The following is a 12,375-nucleotide window of genomic DNA, read 5'->3' as shown; positions in this document are numbered from 1 at the left end:
AAATGAGCTTTAAACTCATGAGGAAAGAGGTTTGTATGCAAAAAGGAAAACAAAAGCATATCGTACTCATAAAATTCTCAATATATAGATTCCAAAAAAGTGCTTCCAGCGAAAAGAGCTGAAAGAACACTATGGGATGTAAACCTGAATACCTTTCAATAATATGTTCTCCATCCATGCATACCACCTACATGATAAAAATCATCTCAGGTTGACGGATGACCGCGTGGCCTAATGGAGAAGGCGTCTGACTTCGGATCAGAAGATTGAGGGTTCGAGTCCCTTCGTGGTCGTTTTTGGCCAATGGTCACACAATCTGCTTTACATTCAGAGTGGAAAAAGTATTTTCCAATACTCTTGTAGTCCTCACTTTCTCATTACTAATCATTAATAAAGTGGAGTACATACTGTAAACTCATTCAGGTTGCATCTTGAGTCTAACTACTTGTGCATTTTAGTGGCATTAAAAAGTGCTTCTATGCCGACGCACTGAATATGTAATAGGTTTGCAGAATTTTGACGTGACAGAATGGGTTTTTACCTTAAGTGTGTGTAGAAGAACTGCAAGGTGTGTGCCTATGTGTGCATAGAGTGGTACATGTGTAAAATCTGTATGATTTGGGCAGTTAAAGTGCTGATTTTGCCTCCGAGTAAGAAAAGTACTACACAAAATGTATAAAGGATCGGCACATTGGCTGCCTTTGCTGATGCCCCCGTTGCCTAATTTGTAGTGGAATGGTTAAGTTGCAGAGTGTGGTTGAACTTGGTTAGGAGACTTAGTGCCTCTTTCCGTGTCCTACTGATGATAAGGATGGCTTGATACCATTTTCTAAGCCCAGTATATTGAGAAAAGAAGTAAGTGAAGAAGAAGTGTGGAGTCGAAAGTGGTTCTCCAATTTCTCTCCACTTGCTAAAATTGCAAAGTCTCCATTATAGCATAGAAGAGAGCGCTAAAGTCGGGGATGGAAGAGGATGAAAATGGGAAGTTTACTTATAGAGAGAACTGAGAAATGCCCTGTGTGCACACACCGGTGTCTGACCATAGAATACATTTAAATAATGCCTCTAGAAAAGTGCTATGCATGTGTGTCTCAGTGGCCTAATGGATAAGGCACTGGCCTCCTAAGCCAGGGATTGTGGGTTCAAGTCCCATCTGAGGTGATAACAAATATCCTCCCTCTTTCTTTTCCAGAAAATTAGGTAGATTTATTACATGCTTCCTCTCGGAAGTTTATGAGGGATTAGGTACTTTGAAACTGTCCCATTTTACTTGTGTACACTTCACAGTCATTTTAGTGTTCTGAAACTGCAAAGTAGATTATTAAATGCCTATTTTTGTGAGATGCATTTTCGACCGGCCAGAACATATTCTTTTGGAAAAAATGATTTGAATTGGATTGGTGTGAATCTTGCTTCTAGAGGTGGTGACAGGCTTTCAGCTACTTGAATAGGTCAAGCCAGGATTCATAAAACTTATACAAACTATGTGAGTGTGAAAAATTAGCATATGCAGGATGGAGCAATTTGTACTACTTTCAAAACAGTTTCACTCCACGTCTGGAAACGTCCAGAGCTATGTACAGCATACAAATGAGCTTTAAACTCATGAGGAAAGAGGTTTGTATACAAAAAGGAAAACAAAAGCATATCGTACTCATAAAATTCTCAATATATAGATTCCAAAAAAGTGCTTCCAGCGAAAAGAGCTGAAAGAACACTATGGGATGTAAACCTGAATACCTTTCAATAATATGTTCTCCATCCATGTATACCACCTACATGATAAAAATCATCTCAGGTGAACGGATGACCGCGTGGCCTAATGGATAAGGCGTCTGACTTTGGATCAGAAGATTGAGGGTTCGAGTCCCTTCGTGGTCGTTTTTGGCCAATGGTCACACAATCTGCTTTACATTCAGAGTGAAAAAAGTATTTTCCAATACTCTTGTAGTCCTCACTTTCTCATTACTAATCATTAATAAAGTGGAGTACATACTGTAAACTCATTCAGGTTGCATCTTCAGTCTAACTACTTGTGCATTTTAGTGGCATTAAAAAGTGCTTCTATGCCGACGCACTGAATATGTAATAGGTTTGCAGAATTTTGACGTGACAGAATGGGTTTTTAGCTTAAGTGTGTGTAGAAGAACTGCAAGGTGTGTGCCTATGTCTGCATAGAGTGGTACATGTGTAAAATCTGTATGATTTGGGCAGTTAAAGTGCTGATTTTGCCTCCGAGTAAGAAAAGTACTACACAAAATGTATAAAGGATCGGCACATTGGCTGCCTTTGCTGATGCCGCCGTTGCCTAATTTGTAGTGCAATGGTTAAGTTGCAGAGTGTGGTTGAACTTGGTTAGGAGACTTAGTGCCTCTTTCCGTGTCCTACTGATGATAAGGATGGCTTGATACCATTTTCTAAGCCCAGTATATTGAGAAAAGAAGTAAGTGAAGAAGAAGTGTGGTGTCGAAAGTGGTTCTCCAATTTCTCTCCACTTGCTAAAATTGCAAAGTCTCCATTATAGCATAGAAGAGAGCGTTAAAGTCGGGGATGGAAGAGGATGAAAATGGGAAGTTTACTTATAGAGAGAAGTGAGAAATGCCCTGTGTGCACACACCGGTGTCTGACCATAGAATACATTTAAATAATGCCTCTAGAAAAGAGCTATGCATGTGTGTCTCAGTGGCCTAATGGATAAGGCACTGGCCTTCTAAGCCAGGGATTGTGGGTTCGAGTCCCATCTGAGGTGATAACAAAAATTCTCCCTCTTTCTTTTCCAGAAAATTACGTAGATTTATTACATGCTTCCTCTCGGAAGTTTATGAGGGATTAGGTACTTTGAAACTGTCACGTTTTACTTGTGTACACTTCACAGTCATGTTAGTCTTCTGAAACTGCAAAGTAGATTTTTAAATGCCTATTTTTGTGAGATGCATTTTCGACCGGCCAGAACATATTCCTTTGGAAAAAATGATATGAATTGGATTGGTGTGAATCTTGTTTCTAGAGGTGGTGACAGGCTTTCAGCTACTTGAATAGGTCAAGCCAGGATTCATAAAACTTATACAACCTATGTGAGTGTGAAAAATTAGCATATGCAGGAAGGAGCAATTTGTACTACTTTCAAAACAGTTTCACTCCACGTCTGGAAACGTCCAGAGCTATGTAGAGCATACAAATGAGCTTTAAACTCATGAGGAAAGAGGTTTGTATGCAAAAAGGAAAACAAAAGCATATCGTACTCATAAAATTCTCAATATATAGATTCCAAAAAAGTGCTTCCAGCGAAAAGAGCTGAAAGAACACTATGGGATGTAAACCTGAATACCTTTCAATAATATGTTCTCCATCCATGCATACACCTACATGATAAAAATCATCTCAGGTGGACGGATGACCGCGTGGCCTAATGGATAAGGCGTCTGACTTCGGATCAGAAGATTGAGGGTTCGAGTCCCTTCGTGGTCGTTTTTGGCCAATGGTCACACAATCTGCTTTACATTCAGAGTGGAAAAAGTATTTTCCAATACTCTTGTAGTCCTCACTTTCTCATTACTAATCATTAATAAAGTGGAGTACATACTGTAAACTCATTCAGGTTGCATCTCCAGTCTAACTACTTGTGCATTTTAGTGGCATTAAAAAGTGCTTCTATGCCGACGCACTGAATATGTAATAGGTTTGCAGAATTTTGACGTGACAGAATGGGTTTTTAGCTTAAGTGTGTGTAGAAGAACTGCAAGGTGTGTGCCTATGTGTGCATAGAGTGCTACATGTGTAAAATCTGTATGATTTGGGCAGTTAAAGTGCTGATTTTTCCTCCGAGTAAGAAAAGTACTACACAAAATGTATAAAGGATCGGCACATTGGCTGCCTTTGCTGATGCCCCCGTTGCCTAATTTGTAGTGCAATGGTTAAGTTGCAGAGTGTGGTTGAACTTGGTTAGGAGACTTAGTGCCTCTTTCCGTGTCCTACTGATGATAAGGATGGCTTGATACCATTTTCTAAGCCCAGTATATTGAGAAAATAAGTAAGTGAAGAAGAAGTGTGGAGTCGAAAGTGGTTCTCCAATTTCTCTCCACTTGCTAAAATTGCAAAGTCTCCATTATAGCATAGAAGAGAGCGTTAAAGTCGGGGATGGAAGAGGATGAAAATGGGAAGTTTACTTATAGAGAGAAGTGAGAAATGCCCTGTGTGCACACACCGGTGTCTGACCATAGAATACATTTAAATAATGCCTCTAGAAAAGTGCTATGCATGTGTACCTCAGTGGCCTAATGGATAAGGCACTGGCCTCCTAAGCCAGGGATTGTGGGTTCAAGTCCCATCTGAGGTGATAACAAAAATCCTCCCTCTATCTTTTCCAGAATATTAGGTAGATTTATTACATGCTTCCTCTCAGAAGTTTATGAGGGATTAGGTACTTTGAAACGGTCCCATTTTACTTGTGTACACTTCACAGTCATGTTAGTGTTCTGAAACTGCAAAGTAGATTTTTAAATGCCTATTTTTGTGAGATGCATTTTCGACCGGCCAGAACATATTCCTTTGGAAAACATGATTTGAATTGGATTGGTGTGAATCTTGTTTCTAGAGGTGGTGACAGGCTTTCAGCTACTTGAATAGGTCAAGCCAGGATACATAAAACGTATACAACCTATGTGAGTGTGAAAAATTAGCATATGCAGGAAGGAGCAATTTGTCCTACTTTCAAAACAGTTTCACTCCACGTCTGGAAACTTCCAGAGCTATGTAGAGAATACAAATGAGCTTTAAACTCATGAGGAAAGAGGTTTGTATGGAAAAAGGAAAACAAAAGCATATCGTACTCATAAAATTCTCAATATATAGATTCCAAAAAAGTGCTTCCAGCGAAAGAGCTGAAAGAACACTATGGGATGTAAACCTGAATACCTTTCAATAATATGTTCTCCATCCATGCATACCACCTACATGATAAAAATCATCTCAGGTGGACGGATGACAGCGTGGCCTAATGGATAAGGCGTCTGACTTCGGATCAGAAGATTGAGGGTTCGAGTCCCTTCGTGGTCGTTTTTGGCCAATGGTCACACAATCTGCTTTACATTCAGAGTGGAAAAAGTCTTTTCCAATACTCTTGTAGTCCTCACTTTCTCATTACTAATCATTAATAAAGTGGAGTACATACTGTAAACTCATTCAGGTTGCATCTTCAGTCTAACTACTTGTGCATTTTAGTGGGATTAAAAAGTGCTTCTATGCCGACGCACTGAATATGTAATAGGTTTGCAGAATTTTGACGTGACAGAATGGGTTTTTAGCTTAAGTGTGTGTAGAAGAACTGCAAGGTGTGTGCCTATGTGTGCATTGAGTGCTACATGTGTAAAATCTGTATGATTTGGGCAGTTAAAGTGCTGATTTTGCCTCCGAGTAAGAAAAGTACTACACAAAATGTATAAAGGATCGGCATATTGGCTGCCTTTGCTGATGCCCCCACTGCCTAATTTGTAGTGCAATGGTTAAGTTGCAGAGTGTGGTTGAACTTGGTTAGGAGACTTAGTGCCTCTTTCCGTGTCCTACTGATGATAAGGATGGCTTGATACCATTTTCTAAGCCCAGTATATTGAGAAAAGAAGTAAGTGAAGAAGAAGTGTGGAGTCAAAAGTGGTTTTCCAATTTCTCTCCACTTGCTAAAATTGCAAAGTCTCCATTATAGCATACAAGAGAGCGTTAAAGTCGGGGATGGAAGAGGATGAAAATGGGAAGTTTACTTATAGAGAGAAGTGAGAAATGCCCTGTGTGCACACACCGGTGTCTGACCATAGAATACATTTAAATAATGCCTCTAGAAAAGAGCTATGCATGGGTGTCTCAGTGGCCTAATGGATAAGGCACTGGCCTCCTAAGCCAGGGATTGTGGGTTCAAGTCCCATCTGAGGTGATAACAAAAATCCTCCGGCTTTCTTTTCCAGAAAATTAGGTAGATTTATTACATGCTTCCTCTCGGAAGTTTGTGAGGGATTAGGTACTTTGAAACTGTCCCATTTTACTTGTGTACACTTCACAGTCATTTTAGTGTTCTGAAACTGCAAAGTAGATTATTAAATGCCTATTTTTGTGAGATGCATTTTCGACCGGCCAGAACATATTCTTTTGGAAAAATGATTTGAATTGGATTGGTGTGAATCTTGCTTCTAGAGGTGGTGACAGGCTTTCAGCTACTTGAATAGGTCAAGCCAGGATTCATAAAACTTATACAAACTATGTGAGTGTGAAAAATTAGCATATGCAGGAAGGAGCAATTTGTACTACTTTCAAAACAGTTTCACTCCACGTCTGGAAACATCCAGAGCTATGTTGAGCATACAAATGAGCTTTAAACTCATGAGGAAAGAGGTTTGTATGCAAAAAGGAAAACAAAAGCATATCGTACTCATAAAATTCTCAATATATAGATTCCAAAAAAGTGCTTCCAGCGAAAAGAGCTGAAAGAACACTATGGGATGTAAACCTGAATACCTTTCAATAATATGTTCTCCATCCATGCATACCACCTACATGATAAAAATCATGTCAGGTGAACGGATGACCGCGTGGCCTAATGGATAAGGCGTCTGACTTTGGATCAGAAGATTGAGGGTTCGAGTCCCTTTGTGGTTGTTTTTGGCCAATGGTCACACAATCTGCTTTACATTCAGAGTGAAAAAAGTATTTTCCAATACTCTTGTAGTCCTCACTTTCTCATTACTAATCATTAATAAAGTGGAGTACATACTGTAAACTCATTCAGGTTGCATCTTCAGTCTAACTACTTGTGCATTTTAGTGGCATTAAAAAGTGCTTCTATGCCGACGCACTGAATATGTAATAGGTTTGCAGAATTTTGACGTGACAGAATAGGTTTTTAGCTTAAGTGTGTGTAGAAGAACTGCAAGGTGTGTGCCTATGTCTGCATAGAGTGGTACATGTGTAAAATCTGTATGATTTGGGCAGTTAAAGTGCTGATTTTGCCTCCGAGTAAGAAAAGTACTACACAAAATGTATAAAGGATCGGCACATTGGCTGCCTTTGCTGATGCCCCCGTTGCCTAATTTGTAGTGCAATGGTTAAGTTGCAGAGTGTGGTTGAACTTGGTTAGGAGACTTAGTGCCTCTTTCCGTGTCCTACTGATGATAAGGATGGCTTGATACCATTTTCTAAGCCCAGTATATTGAGAAAAGAAGTAAGTGAAGAAGAAGTGTGGAGTCGAAAGTGGTTCTCCAATTTCTCTCCACTTGCTAAAATTGCAAAGTCTCCATTATAGCATAGAAGAGAGCGTTAAAGTCGGGGATGGAAGAGGATGAAAATGGGAAGTTTACTTATAGAGAGAACTGAGAAATGCCCTGTGTGCACACACCGGTGTCTGACCATAGAATACATTTAAATAATGCCTCTAGAAAAGAGCTATGCATGGGTGTCTCAGTGGCCTAATGGATAAGGCACTGGCCTCCTAAGCCAGGGATTGTGGGTTCAAGTCCCATCTGAGGTGATAACAAAAATCCTCCCTCTTTCTTTTCCAGAAAATTAGGTAGATTTATTACATGCTTCCTCTCGGAAGTTTATGAGGGATTAGGTACTTTGAAACTGTCCCATTTTACTTGTGTACACTTCACAGTCATGTTAGTGTTCTGAAACTGCAAAGTAGATTTTTAAATGCCTATTTTTGTGAGATGCATTTTCGACCGGCCAGAACATATTCCTTTGGAAAAAATGATATGAATTGGATTGGTGTGAATCTTGTTTCTAGAGGTGGTGACAGGCTTTCAGCTACTTGAATAGGTCAAGCCAGGATTCATAAAACTTATACAACCTATGTGAGTGTGAAAAATTAGCATATGCAGGAAGGAGCAATTTGTACTACTTTCAAAACAGTTTCACTCCACGTCTGGAAACGTCCAGAGCTATGTAGAGCATACAAATGAGCTTTAAACTCATGAGGAAAGAGGTTTGTATGGAAAAAGGAAAACAAAAGCATATCGTACTCATAAAATTCTGAATATATAGATTCCAAAAAAGTGCTTCCAGCTAAAAGAGCTGAAAGAACACTATGGGATGTAAACCTGAATACCTTTCAATAATATGTTCTCCATCCATGCATACCACCTACATGATAAAAATCACCTCAGGTGGACGGATGACTGCGTGGCCTAACGGATAAGGCCTCTGACTTCGGATCAGAAGATTGAGGGTTCGAGTCCCTTCGTGGTCGTTTTTGGCCAATGGTCACACAATCTGCTTTACATTCAGAGTGGAAAAAGTCTTTTCCAATACTCTTGTAGTCCTCAATTTCTCATTACTAATCATTAATAAAGTGGAGTACATACTGTAAACTCATTCCGGTTGTATCTTCAGTCTAACTACTTGTGCATTTTAGTGGCATTAAAAAGTGCTTCTATGCCGACGCACTGAATATGTAATAGGTTTGCAGAATTTTGACGTGACAGAATGGGTTTTTAGCTTAAGTGTGTGTAGAAGAACTGCAAGGTGTGTGTCTATGTGTGCATAGAGTGGAACATGTGTAAAATCTGTATGATTTGGGCAGTTAAAGTGCTGATTTTGCCTCTGAGTAAGAAAAGTACTACACAAAATGTATAAAGGATCGGCACATTGGCTGCCTTTGCTGATGCCCCCGTTGCCTAATTTGTAGTGCAATGGTTAAGTTGCAGAGTGTGGTTGAACTTGGTTAGGAGACTTAGTGCCTCTTTCCGTGTCCTACTGATGATAAGGATGGCTTGATACCATTTTCTAAGCCCAGTATATTGAGAAAAGAAGTAAGTGAAGAAGAAGTGTGGAGTCGAAAGTGGTTCTCCAATTTCTCTCCACTTGCTAAAATTGCAAAGTCTCCATTATAGCATAGAAGAGAGCGTTAAAGTCGGGGATGGAAGAGGATGAAAATGGGAAGTTTACTTATAGAGAGAAGTGAGAAATGCCCTGTGTGCACACACCGGTGTCTGACCATAGAATACATTTAAATAATGCCTCTAGAAAAGAGCTATGCATGTGTGCCTCAGTGGCCTCATGGATAAGGCACTGGCCTCCTAAGCCAAGGATTGTGGGTTCAAGTCCCATCTGAGGTGATAACAAAAATCCTCCCTCTTTCTTTTCCAGAAAATTAGGTAGATTTATTACATGCTTCCTCTCAGAAGTTTATGAGGGATTAGGTACTTTGAAACGGTCCCATTTTACTTGTGTACACTTCACAGTCATGTTAGTGTTCTGCAACTGCAAAGTAGATTTTTAAATGCCTATTTTTGTGAGATGCATTTTCGACCAGCCAGAACATATTCCTTTGGAAAAAATGATACGAATTGGATTGGTGTGAATCTTGTTTCTAGAGGTGGTGACAGGCTTTCAGCTACTTGAATAGGTCAAGCCAGGATTCATAAAACTTATACAACCTATGTGAGTGTGAAAAATTAGCATATGCAGGAAGGAGCAATTTGTACTACTTTCAAAACAGTTTCACTCCACGTCTGGAAACGTCCAGAGCTATGTAGAGAATACAAATGAGCTTTAAACTCATGAGGAAAGAGGTTTGTATGGAAAAAGGAAAACAAAAGCATATCGTACTCATAAAATTCTCAATATATAGATTTCAAAAAAGTGCTTCCAGCGAAAAGAGCTGAAAGAACACTGTGGGATATAAACCTGAACACCTTTCAATAATATGTTCTCCATCCATGCATACTACCTACATGATAAAAATCATCTCAGGTGGACGGATGACTGCGTGGCATAATGGATAAGGAAGGCGTCTGACTTCGGATCAGAAGATTGAGGGTTCGAGTCCCTTCGTGGTCGTTTTTGGCCAATGGTCACACAATCTGCTTTACATTCAGAGTGGAAAAAGTCTTTTCCAATACTCTTGTAGTCCTCACTTTCTCATTACTAATCATTAATAAAGTGGAGTACATACTGTAAACTCATTCAGGTTGCATCTTCAGTCTAACTACTTGTGCATTTTAGTGGCATTAAAAAGTGCTTCTATGCCGACGCACTGAATATGTAATAGGTTTTCAGAATTTTGACGTGACAGAATGGGTTTCTAGCTTAAGTGTGTGTAGAAGAACTGCAAGGTGTGTGCCTATGTGTGCATAGAGTGGTACATGTGTAAAATCTGTATGATTTGGGCAGTTAAAGTGCTGATTTTGCCTCCGAGTAAGAAAAGTACTACACAAAATGTATAAAGGATCGGCACATTGGCTGCCTTTGCTGATGCCCCCGTTGCCTAATTTGTAGTGCAATGGTTAAGTTGCAGAGTGTGGTTGAACTTGGTTAGGAGACTTAGTGCCTCTTTCCGTGTCCTACTGATGATAAGGATGGCTTGATACCATTTTCTAAGCCCAGTATATTGAGAAAAGAAATAAGTGAAGAAGAAGTGTGGAGTCGAAAGTGGTTCTCCAATTTCCCTCCACTTGCTAAAATTGCAAAGTCTCCATTATAGCATAGAAGAGAGCGTTAAAGTCGGGGATGGAAGAGGATGAAAATGGGAAGTTTACTTATAGAGAGAACTGAGAAATGCCCTGTGTGCACACACCGGTGTCTGACCATTGAATACATTTAAATAATGCCTCTAGAAAAGAGCTATGCATGTGTGTCTCAGTGGCCTAATGGATAAGGCACTGGCCTCCTAAGCCAGGGATTGTGGGTTCAAGTCCCATCTGAGGTGATAACAAAAATCCTCCCTCTTTCTTTTCCAGAAAATTAGGTAGATTTATTACATGCTACCTCTCTGAAGTTTATGAGGGATTAGGTACTTTGAAACTGTCCCATTTTACTTGTGTACACTTCACAGTCATTTTAGTGTTCTGAAACTGCAAAGTAGATTATTAAATGCCTATTTTTGTGAGATGCATTTTCGACCGGCCAGAACATATTCTTTTGGAAAAAATGATTTGAATTGGATTGGTGTGAATCTTGCTTCTAGAGGTGGTGACAGGCTTTCAGCTACTTGAATAGGTCAAGCCAGGATTCATAAAACTTATACAAACTATATGAGTGTGAAAAATTAGCATATGCAGGAAGGAGCAATTTGTACTACTTTCAAAACAGTTTCACTCCACGTCTGGAAACGTCCAGAGCTATGTAGAGCATACAAATGAGCTTTAAACTCATGAGGAAAGAGGTTTGTATGCAAAAAGGAAAACAAAAGCATATCGTACTCATAAAATTCTCAATATATAGATTCCAAAAAAGTGCTTCCAGCGAAAAGAGCTGAAAGAACACTATGGGATGTAAACCTGAATACCTTTCAATAATATGTTCTCCATCCATGCATACCACCTACATGATAAAAATCATGTCAGGTGAACGGATGACCGCGTGGCCTAATGGATAAGGCGTCTGACTTTGGATCAGAAGATTGAGGGTTCGAGTCCCTTCGTGGTTGTTTTTGGCCAATGGTCACACAATCTGCTTTACATTCAGAGTGAAAAAAGTATTTTCCAATACTCTTGTAGTCCTCACTTTCTCATTACTAATCATTAATAAAGTGGAGTACATACTGTAAACTCATTCAGGTTGCATCTTCAGTCTAACTACTTGTGCATTTTAGTGGCATTAAAAAGTGCTTCTATGCCGACGCACTGAATATGTAATAGGTTTGCAGAATTTTGACGTGACAGAATAGGTTTTTAGCTTAAGTGTGTGTAGAAGAACTGCAAGGTGTGTGCCTATGTCTGCATAGAGTGGTACATGTGTAAAATCTGTATGATTTGGGCAGTTAAAGTGCTGATTTTGCCTCCGAGTAAGAAAAGTACTACACAAAATGTATAAAGGATCGGCACATTGGCTGCCTTTGCTGATGCCCCCGTTGCCTAATTTGTAGTGCAATGGTTAAGTTGCAGAGTGTGGTTGAACTTGGTTAGGAGACTTAGTGCCTCTTTCCGTGTCCTACTGATGATAAGGATGGCTTGATACCATTTTCTAAGCCCAGTATATTGAGAAAAGAAGTAAGTGAAGAAGAAGTGTGGAGTCGAAAGTGGTTCTCCAATTTCTCTCCACTTGCTAAAATTGCAAAGTCTCCATTATAGCATAGAAGAGAGCGTTAAAGTCGGGGATGGAAGAGGATGAAAATGGGAAGTTTACTTATAGAGAGAACTGAGAAATGCCCTGTGTGCACACACCGGTGTCTGACCATAGAATACATTTAAATAATGCCTCTAGAAAAGAGCTATGCATGGGTGTCTCAGTGGCCTAATGGATAAGGCACTGGCCTCCTAAGCCAGGGATTGTGGGTTCAAGTCCCATCTGAGGTGATAACAAAAATCCTCCCTCTTTCTTTTCCAGAAAATTAGGTAGATTTATTACATGCTTCCTCTCGGAAGTTTATGAGGGATTAGGTACTTTGAAACT

The 12,375-nt window shown here is 39.7% G+C and overlaps 4 non-coding genes across 4 annotated transcripts; all 4 read left to right on the top strand.

Annotated features, from left to right (window-relative positions):
* The first annotated feature begins 220 nt into the window (after positions 1-220).
* On the top strand, positions 221-293 carry TRNAR-UCG (transfer RNA arginine (anticodon UCG)). Its single transcript has one exon. It is a non-coding gene; the product is annotated as a tRNA-Arg (tRNA).
* Positions 294-2,676: 2,383 nt separating this feature from the next.
* Positions 2,677-2,749, top strand: TRNAR-UCU (transfer RNA arginine (anticodon UCU)). Its single transcript has one exon. It is a non-coding gene; the product is annotated as a tRNA-Arg (tRNA).
* A 646-nt stretch (positions 2,750-3,395) lies between these two features.
* TRNAR-UCG (transfer RNA arginine (anticodon UCG)) lies at positions 3,396-3,468 on the top strand. The gene has a single exon. It is a non-coding gene; the product is annotated as a tRNA-Arg (tRNA).
* Positions 3,469-4,263: 795 nt separating this feature from the next.
* Positions 4,264-4,336, top strand: TRNAR-CCU (transfer RNA arginine (anticodon CCU)). Its single transcript has one exon. It is a non-coding gene; the product is annotated as a tRNA-Arg (tRNA).
* Positions 4,337-12,375: the final 8,039 nt, after the last annotated feature.

This window comes from Triturus cristatus, chromosome 4_1, assembly GCF_964204655.1.
Source record: "Triturus cristatus chromosome 4_1, aTriCri1.1, whole genome shotgun sequence".
Classification (NCBI taxonomy): domain Eukaryota; kingdom Metazoa; phylum Chordata; class Amphibia; order Caudata; family Salamandridae; genus Triturus; species Triturus cristatus.
The sequence above is the reverse complement of the archived record's forward strand: the minus strand, read 5'-3'. Positions and strand labels throughout refer to the sequence as shown.